General features: G+C 49.9%; 1 long non-coding RNA gene across 1 annotated transcript; it reads left to right on the forward strand.

Annotated features, from left to right (window-relative positions):
• Window positions 1-1,712: 1,712 nt before the first annotated feature.
• LOC140699592 (uncharacterized) lies at window positions 1,713-8,743 on the forward strand. Its single transcript, XR_012077799.1, has 4 exons — window positions 1,713-1,965; window positions 5,193-5,279; window positions 5,615-5,774; window positions 8,689-8,743. It is a non-coding gene; the product is annotated as an uncharacterized lncRNA (long non-coding RNA).
• The last annotated feature ends 259 nt before the right edge of the window (window positions 8,744-9,002 follow it).

Here is a 9,002-nt window from a genome sequence, read left to right on the forward strand (position 1 = left end):
GCAGGACTAGAATCTTCTGGTGTGTGCTCTGTGACCACAGAAACCCAGGGGGATTTCTCAACGGGAGAACCTGGAGACCATGCCTGCAAGGACCACCCTCATGGGATGGCCAAGGAGCTCGTGGTACCCAGGTCACCAAGTGACGAAGTTGTGAGGTTGCCTGGGGTATCCTGGGGGCATGTAGATTTCTGTGGTCAGCACGTGGGCCCAGCACTGCGGGGTGGTCTGCACAAAGAGGGGCCTGCCCTCCTGATGATGGCTCTTAACACCTGCAGGGAAACTGCTCTCAGGGCTCCTGGAGGTCCATATTGAGAGTGTCCTGCCAGCCTTGTGGGGTCACCTTCCCCTGATACAGAAGCAGGCCTCTCTCCCTTGAGGCCCAGGGGACACCTGGCTCAGGTCCCACCTGTGTGCCCTGGACACGCAGAGCCCCAGAGCTCTGGCACAGCCTGGGGTGTGGTCGTGTCTGGGCAAGAAAGGCCCTGGGAAGGGGCTCATTCAAGGGCAGAGGCCACTCTGCAGGGATGCTGGACCTTGCAGCAATGCACTGCTTCAGTACTCCCTTGGGTTGGGTTTCCAAGCTGTGGGATGGAAGGGCCTCTCCTTCCTGCGGTGCAGTCGGGGGAACTAGATCCATCGTCAAGGTCAGCCCTGAAAATGGAGGCTACGCTACCTCCATTCCTGGAAAGAAAATCAGTCCCCTCCAGTCCAGGTGATTCAGAAAGTCATTCAGCAATGTTCGGGGCCCCCACTTTAGGCTTTGAATTAGAGCTGAGCGGCTTAGGAGGCCAGATCCCTGTCCGTGGCTCCAGGAGCAGGCTTTCTGCTGGGGGACAGGATCCTCACAAACACCTGTGTCTTTGTGGGACACTCCCCTCTGACAAGCTGGGAGGCAGGGTGCGGTTGTGGGAAATCGTGTTTACATGAGCAGAGGGCCACCATGTGGTGGCGGCACAGGAGACTGTGAGAATGAGTCCCACAGCCTTTCTGGAATCAAAAAACTGGCAAATGTGAAAAAGTGCATAATTTGTTTTATTGAACAGGCTGCTTATGTACGTTTGGAGGACCAGGTTCAAGGACTCAGCATCCCTCCAGGACAATATCCTCAAGAGAAGAACAGACAGAGCAGGAGGAGATCTGGGGTTTCTCCCAGGAATGAGGTGGAACAGGGATTTCTGCAGATTTGCAAGGAGTCCCCGACCACTGAGCATGGGGTTACAGCCCCACGAGACCCCTGTCATGTTTGGCTTGGGCTCTGGCTCTGGCCTGCTCATGTATTCTTCCAGCAGAGTTCCAGAAACTCAGAGGGTGGACTTAGAGGGGCTGCGTTTGGAACCTAGTGAGGAGGTGGAGGGTCCTTTATATTGAGTCCCTTCATCCTAATCACCGTAGCTGAAGCCCAACACCCCCCAGTCCCCCATGGTTGCCGTGGAGGGAGAACAAGCCTGGCAGGCGACCTAGGGGTCCCACTACTGTGTCCTTCCCTTGTCTTCATTCCCTTTCACCCCGGAAGGTGTGATTGTCTCGTGTCATGGTGGCCTCCACAATGTCCCTCCCAGTAATCTCTCTTCTCCATCAGGTGGGGTTCCCAACCCCGCTCAGCCTTCTCTGCATGGATGCTGAAGGACCAGGCCCACCTGAAGTTCTGAGCTTGAGCAGTAAGGTGGAAACAAAGAAACCAATGGAAACAAAGAAGCAAGTGATTGTGGCAGAGCTCCCCACCACAGAGAAGCTGCCCTGAGTGGAAGGGAGAGTGTGGGCATGCCCGTTTGTTTCCTATCTCCCAGTGCTCTTAGCTTTCTTATTGCCTACCTGCATGGTTACAACAAAATGATCTGCAAAACTGAAAATATTTACTCTCTTGCTTTTACAGAAAAGGCTGGCCAGCCTCTGGTCCGGTACCAGGCAAGAGATTGGAGTTCCTTTCCAGTTTGGAAACATCTTGGCAGGCCCAGGTTTGCAAAGGTCTTTAAGAGTAGTTACGGAGTTTTGCTTTTAAACTTTTTTACGGCTGTATATACTTGTGAGATGTGGTTGTGATGTATAATTCTGAGCCGGGATTTTCTCAAACTGTTTCTCACTTCTTATACCAGACATTCCTAAATTCCAAGTGGAACTGCATCTTAAGGAAGCCATGGAATTTAGCAAAAGGATACAGATCTCATTTCCTTTTAAGCATCGATGTACCTCCATCATGGCAGTATTTGTTATGTGTTATTGATAGGGGAACTAAGTAGTAAACAGATTAATAGAAAATAGGGGATTTTATGTACACAGGTTCATCTTTTCAACGTTGTTTGTAATATTTGCAGTTTAAGATGACCATTCCTGAGAAGCAGGCAGCCTCTTAGAATGAAATAGCATTTCCTCTGAAATATAATTAATTTTTATTTTGTAGACAGCAGGAAGGGTAATAACACATCACACATTTGGGGACGTCAAAGAGAAAATGTAACTTTCTGGGAGCGCACTCCCCCGCCTCCCCCTGCCCTTTTTACTGTCCCATTCTCCCTGGAAGGCTCTTTCTTATCTTCTGCTCATGGCTCCAGTAACTCTTTCTTCCTCCTTGTTCCTCAGCTGGTAAGGTTAGTTTTCTACTTTGAACAAGCAAACAAGCCAACAGAAGAGAAATTTCACAAGCAACTCCCAGCACATCCGCTCGCCTTCTGATGTCTGTGACCTCACTCTCGGTGCCCCACCGCTTATTAAAATTGGCATCGAAAGCCAGTTCCTCCAAAAGTCCCCGAGGCCCCATCCCTCCCATCTTCTCTGGGTTGTCACTCCCAAAACCATCCTCTCTTTCACTGCCTCATCTATTTTGTTGTCCTGCTAGTTGGCACCATCAGTATATAAACGTCCATCCTCTTAAACAAACAGCACTCCTTGACCCTAATTCACCCCCACCAATTGCCACCCTGTGTCTTTGCAGCAAATCTTTAAGGAGTTGTTTAAACTCACTGTCTGCATCTTCTCTTGAGCCATCCCCTTTTACACCCACTCTGGCTTTTCGCCTGATCCCTCGCTCTATGGAAACTGCCCTGTCAAGGCCATCAGTGACCCCATGTTGCTAAATATAGTGGTCAATTTTGACTCCTCATCATGCTTGGCCCCTCGGCAGCATTTGACCCAGCTCTTCCATCCCTCCTACCCCGTGTTCCTGCTTCATTCAACCTCCAGCCCATTGCTCTGTCTGTTTCTGCTTTTGGCCTGCTGGCTGGTCCTTTGCCAATGTCTCCTGTTTTTTCCAAACATATACTGTGGGTGTTCCCCAGGGTGGGTTCCTGGGCCTCTCCTCTCTCTCTCTGCTATTCCTTTGGTGGAAGCAACCCAGCCTTGGAAATTGGCATGCCATCAATTTCTCGATTTCTCCAAAATTCCCTGATTTCCCCTTTCCATCTGAGCCTTTATCCCTGAGACTCACATCACATTCTTTTCCTTTCATTCATCTTGCTTTCTCATTCATACATATGTTCTACTATGTAATTACTTTTCCAAATTTTGAATCAGTACATATATATCATGTAAAATGCTCAAATATGTATTATTTCCACTAAGATGCTAATTCTACCTTAGAACATTTCTGCACTTCTGTATTTATGTGAATAAAGCGAATAGTATTTCTACAAGCCTCATAGTTAAACACTGTGTTAGTTTGGGGCTATTATGTAACATGAAATAATGGTACATCAACATAGTCGTTTTTCATTTATTTTTATGTAACACCGAGATGAGGTTTTTGCCCTGAAGACTGGTTTTATTGAAATTTTACCTACGTTACGGACAGTCAGTTTATGTGAAAGCCCTCGTTTCTCCCCTTTTTTGATATATGTTCCATTTGGCTATATATAACATATAACTTGGCATGAAACAAAATTCCCAAATCATTCACATAATACAATTAATATGTTTAAATTATATTTTTTAAATGTTAAAAAGAAAAAGAAAACAGATTCCTCTACCTATTAGGCACTTCTGTGGCAATATGTAATACACCCCTTAACCATGACATTGAAGAACTGAGCTGATACCAGCCCCTTTCCACCTGCTCAGCCCCACCTTTTCCCATCCCCTTTCCCATCCGGAGAGGACATCCCTCCCATTGTCCAGGCCCAGATGTTGGAACCATGTCCTTTCTCTCTCTTTCTTTTACACTCACAGACAGCAAATCCAGCTTGTTAGAAAATTCTGGATATTCGGTCTTAATTAAATACCTGCTCTCTGCTCCCCGCCCTCCTAAGAGCCACCTTCAGCCCTTCCTGGATACCAATAGCCTCCTGTTTCCATCTTTGCTTTCCTACAATCTCTCATCCACACAGAGTCAGAGGGAGCCTGTAAAAACATACATTGGGGTGGTGGGTGTAGCTCAGTGGTAGGCCGCATGCTTAGCATGCTGGAGATCCTGGGTTCAATCACCAGCACATTCATTAAAATAAATAAATTACCTCCCCCCAAAAAACACAAACACAAAAGCATAAGTTGGACTACATCACCCCTCCCCTCAAAACTCACTAAACGGGTCACCATGTCATTAGGAGCCAAAGTCGTCACAAAGACCTCAGGACCCGGCGTGTTCTGCCTCTCCGCCCACACTCTCCCCCTCACTCTGGGGGCCTCTGGCTCCGGCTCTTCCTTCTTCCTCCGGATCTATTCTGCTTCAAGTTCATTACTCCGTGAGATCTGCCAGGATTGCCTTATTCCCTCCTGCCTGCCTCCCACCCCACTGCCATCACCCGAGTTTGCTCATATCACTCTTTTTTAAAAATTTTTCCAAACTCTTGCTACCCCAACATGCTGCCTGTTTCCTCTGCTAAAATTCTGAGCCCCCAGTGATGGGGAGTCATGTCTATTTTGTTGACTGATAAAGCCCGAGAGCCTTGGGAACGGTCTAGTTAGGAGATTCCCGTACGTAGTAGGAGCTTATACAAATTTGCTGAATGAATGTAGGTGCCCTGGTCCAATCCGATGGAGCACTTCTGTGACGTGCTCAAAGAATAACTCTCCTTTCCACCTGAGAGGGGGTGACAACTTCCTTGGTGATTAAAGGCAAGAATTTTTTGCTTTATGCTGTTAACCTTAGGCGGGGAGACTGGGGGATCTTCATATATATTTTTAAATTTGGTTCACTCTGCAGTTGGTCTTTGGTCTCTGTATAATTTTGAGAAACTCTTTATGAGTGATCATTCTTTGATCAGATTGAACAGGTTCCAGGGGGAAGGACCAAGCCTGTCCCATCAGCCATCCTATGTGTCATGTCCTGGGACCCAGTGGATGCTCAGCATGTAAGTGAACTGACAGGAGTGAGTGAAGAGATGGGAGCATCTCATTATTGTGGCGGCTCTCTGTCCAATGCCTTGAGATTTGGGGAAGGGTTTACGAGTGCAGAAGGGAGAGGTCAGGTCCTCTGTGCTTTTCCTGAGTGCCCTGGCCTTACCCATTCCCCCAGCCCCCTCTGGGCAGCCAAGCCAAGGAGCTGGGCCACCAGGGGTTGTGCTGATCAATAAATCCACCTTCACCCCAAGTCCGGGGGTAGGTACACATGGTTGTAGACACTGGAGTCAGGTCCTTGGAGGAATTCCTCACTGAACTATGTTTTGGACCTTTTATTTTTCTCTAGAACCTCCAGCTGAAGAAGATTGTCTTAGACACATGAAAGTTGAGGACACCTTCTGTCCCCTCGCAACCCAGGTGGGGCTGGGAGTCTGCTGTTTCTATAGCCGGTGGGCTCGAGTTGATTTGGGCATCCCTGTGCCTGAATTCCTGCAGTACACTCGGTGGTAAGGATGGGGGTGCCTGGCAGGGAGGGAAGCGGGTCGGGAGACTGTACAGCTGGGCTGATGTTAACCTGGGGTGAGCGGGAGCCTGCTGACGCATGGCATCTCGGGGCAGGGAACTCTCCACACTCAAGAGGGGTTCCCACTCCCGCAGGGGCCCTTTGATCAGGGTGCTGGGCTGTCAGAGGACCACAGGGGTCCCAGTGAGGATTAGGGTGCCTTCAGGCAATGGGAAGTGTGGGGTCCAGCGGCAATTGAATTAACTGTGCACCCAAACCCAGCCCCCACCTCTTTCAGCCTGTTTCCTAATCTGCAAAACTGGAATGTTTTTAAACATCTCACGGGGTCGTTGATGGGCTGGGACAGACTGGACAGTCAGGAGCTGGAATTCCTCTGTCCCCTGATTGTTTGCCTTCTTTCTGACTCTTTGCTCTCACAAGCTCAGTCTATCTGTCTCGCTCTTTCACTTCTAACTTTCTCTCATGCTCTGGTTTCATTTGATTTCCAACCACCGCCCCTCCCCTCCGCCAATCCCCAGATGAGTGAACTTGATTTCTATGTGTCAGTTCCAAATTCCCAGGAAAGATGCTCTGTCACCCTCTGGATCTGTTGTCCAACCCATGAGTTGTGGCCAGAGGAGCGAGTCCCTCTGGGACCAGCAGATAGTCTCTGCCCAGCCCCCAGCCACCACTGTGGGAGCACATAGCTCTCCGTGGAGGAAGTACTGGCTGTGACCTTGTGTCACTAAGTGTGAATTTATGTCTTCTCTTGAACCACCTTCATCCTCCTAAACAAAGATGAAAATTAAACACTCCCGGGATTTGTGTCATGGAACACTCAGGGTGGGGGCTAATGGGGCTGGAATTTCTGCTGTATTTAAGGGGCTACAGTGAATCCCCAACGAGAGCCTGCAAAGGGAACAGCACCGGCCCCACCCGGCACTTAGGGCGCTGAGTCTGCGTGACGTTGAGCCAGGCTTCTGACCACAGCTCAGGGGTCTGTTCTGACCAGTTAGCCTTTGAAACCAACCAGCTTTGGATTCCTCAATCCCACCCTGAGGTTTTACCTGAACCATCAGCTTCTGTATCTCTGAAGACAGATGCTGAGGGCCCTTCACGTAAGCCGTTCGCACAGCCCTGTTCAAGCCTTTGTGCTGCACGGTCTGCCCGGCGAGCTGACCGAGGTTGGTATTTTACTGATGTTAGAAGTAGTCTGGTTTCCCGATGTACTGTTTCACTGAACAAGCAACAGAAGCCACTTCTCGCTGATAAAAGCAGAAAAGGGACATAATGAAAAGATACTCGGAGGGTGTGTGGAGTGGCCAGGACCGGAGCCAACCAAGGAGCTGTAGGAGGTGTTAGGGAGCCCCAGGCACCAGGCTGGGAGGGGTGCTACCGGGCCCTCTGCCACCCCAGAAGGGACCCCCCTCCACCCGACCCTCCACCTCACTCACTGCAGGTTCATGTCCCGGCAGGGCCAGGTCACACTGAAGCCACCAGCACACACCTCAGTGGGGCAGCTGGCCCCGTCTGAGCTGCGGGCGTGCCTGGTGTGGGGAGAGGCCCAGTTAGAGGAAGGCGGTTCCCCTACTGTTCCGAGTTAAGGTGCAAGTCAGTGCCCGTCACTAAGGAGAGCCAGGCTGGACGGACCTCATTGTGGTGACTAGGCTGTCTGAGTTCACTAATTACTTTCTATGTTTGAAGGCCCTGGAGGGAGAAAAAGTGAAGGTTCTAGTACTTATTTTGTGTTTCCCACGTACCAGGTGTGGTAAGCAAGCCACTTCAGACAAGGCCCAGAGCAACCACGTAAATAGGCCACGGAGCAAGTCGTGCAGTCAGGCCTCTGTGGTCCCGAAACCCGTGTCCCCATCGGCTCCATAGTTACCAGTGGAAACTAGGTGGATTTATGAGACTGTGTGCTCCTGTGGGGGCTGGGATATGTGTGTTTAAGTCCACATCTTCAGAAACTCGGCTAGAACCACAGCCACTGGTTGCACAGTGGCAGAGGAAGGGAGGATTCCAGCCTCTGGTCCAGCTCGTGTGCAGCTCAGAAGTTCTTCCTCCTGTCCTGAAAATAACACCAGATCTGAGGGAGCTGCAAACCCACTGCTCTTCTTAGATCCCAGAAAACTGAGGGGGAAAGATGCTCCCAACCCAGAGAGGTTGCAAAGGGAACAGCGGGCAGGCTTGGAGAGACACAGCTCCCAAGGCAGAACCTGCTTTTGTAAGAACCCTGGGGGCAGGTAGATTTAACAGGTCCCTGAGGCCAGCAGGAGACTCAGTGTGGGGAAATCAGAGTGTGACAGCTCCAGGGGGCCAGTCAGAGGGGCCCCATGCTCTTTTACATGTATTTTACATCCAGGACCGTGTCCTGTTCTCAGAATGAAGGTCAGAGTATAACTCCTCATTCTTCCTGCCTGGAAAGGAGAAAATAACTGTATTGAAATACACCCAGAACATTCCGTTTCATTGGGGGAAGTTGTTTTTTGTTTGTTTGTTTTTTTAATGAGAAATAATTTTACCAGAGCCTAACCAACCTGGGAGAAGGGAAATCCCTTCTGTGTCACCCAAATTGGGGTGGGGGGAAAGAGACACACTTGTGGAGGTCACAGCTCAGGGCACAGTCTCAATAAGAACTAATCACAGGACTGCAGATGCCCTGCTCTGTCCCGCTCCCCCAAAACCTTACCTCCATGTCAGTAGGGCCCGTGTGTAATAACAGGAGTAAAACTAAAAGAAGTAAATGTCTCAGGAGTGTCTAGGGAAAACCCAAAGACAGCGGGGAGATGAAAACAAGGACACACAGGCTGTTTTAGCCTCTCACACCAATAGCTGTAGCAAACTACACACAGCCCAGCCCCAGTAGATAAACAGACAACCTCACAGAAGAAATTATTTATTTTGGTTCTCTTACCCAGTGCATTCCATGGTGCATTCTCGCCTAGAATTGAGTGGAAGCAAGTCCATCTCAGAAGGGACATAACTGAAGAGGGATGGCTTCCCAGACTCTGAGGAGCAGAGAGAGCACCAGCCTGGGTTAGAGAAAGGTGAGGGGTGGGGTAGGGTGTGGGCTGCCTTCTTCCCCAAATAAGGAACCTTCCTGAGGCCAGCACAGTAGGAGGGAGGGCCATGGGGTGGAAGCAGCCAGGCTTCATCCTGAGAACTGATGGGATGCCTCAAAGGGACAATTCAGGTGCCCAAACTGGGCCCTGAGTGTGGGAGCCAGTCGGTC

The sequence above is a fragment of the Vicugna pacos genome, chromosome 11 (genome assembly GCF_048564905.1).
Source record: "Vicugna pacos chromosome 11, VicPac4, whole genome shotgun sequence".
In the NCBI taxonomy this organism is placed as follows: Eukaryota; Metazoa; Chordata; class Mammalia; order Artiodactyla; family Camelidae; genus Vicugna; species Vicugna pacos.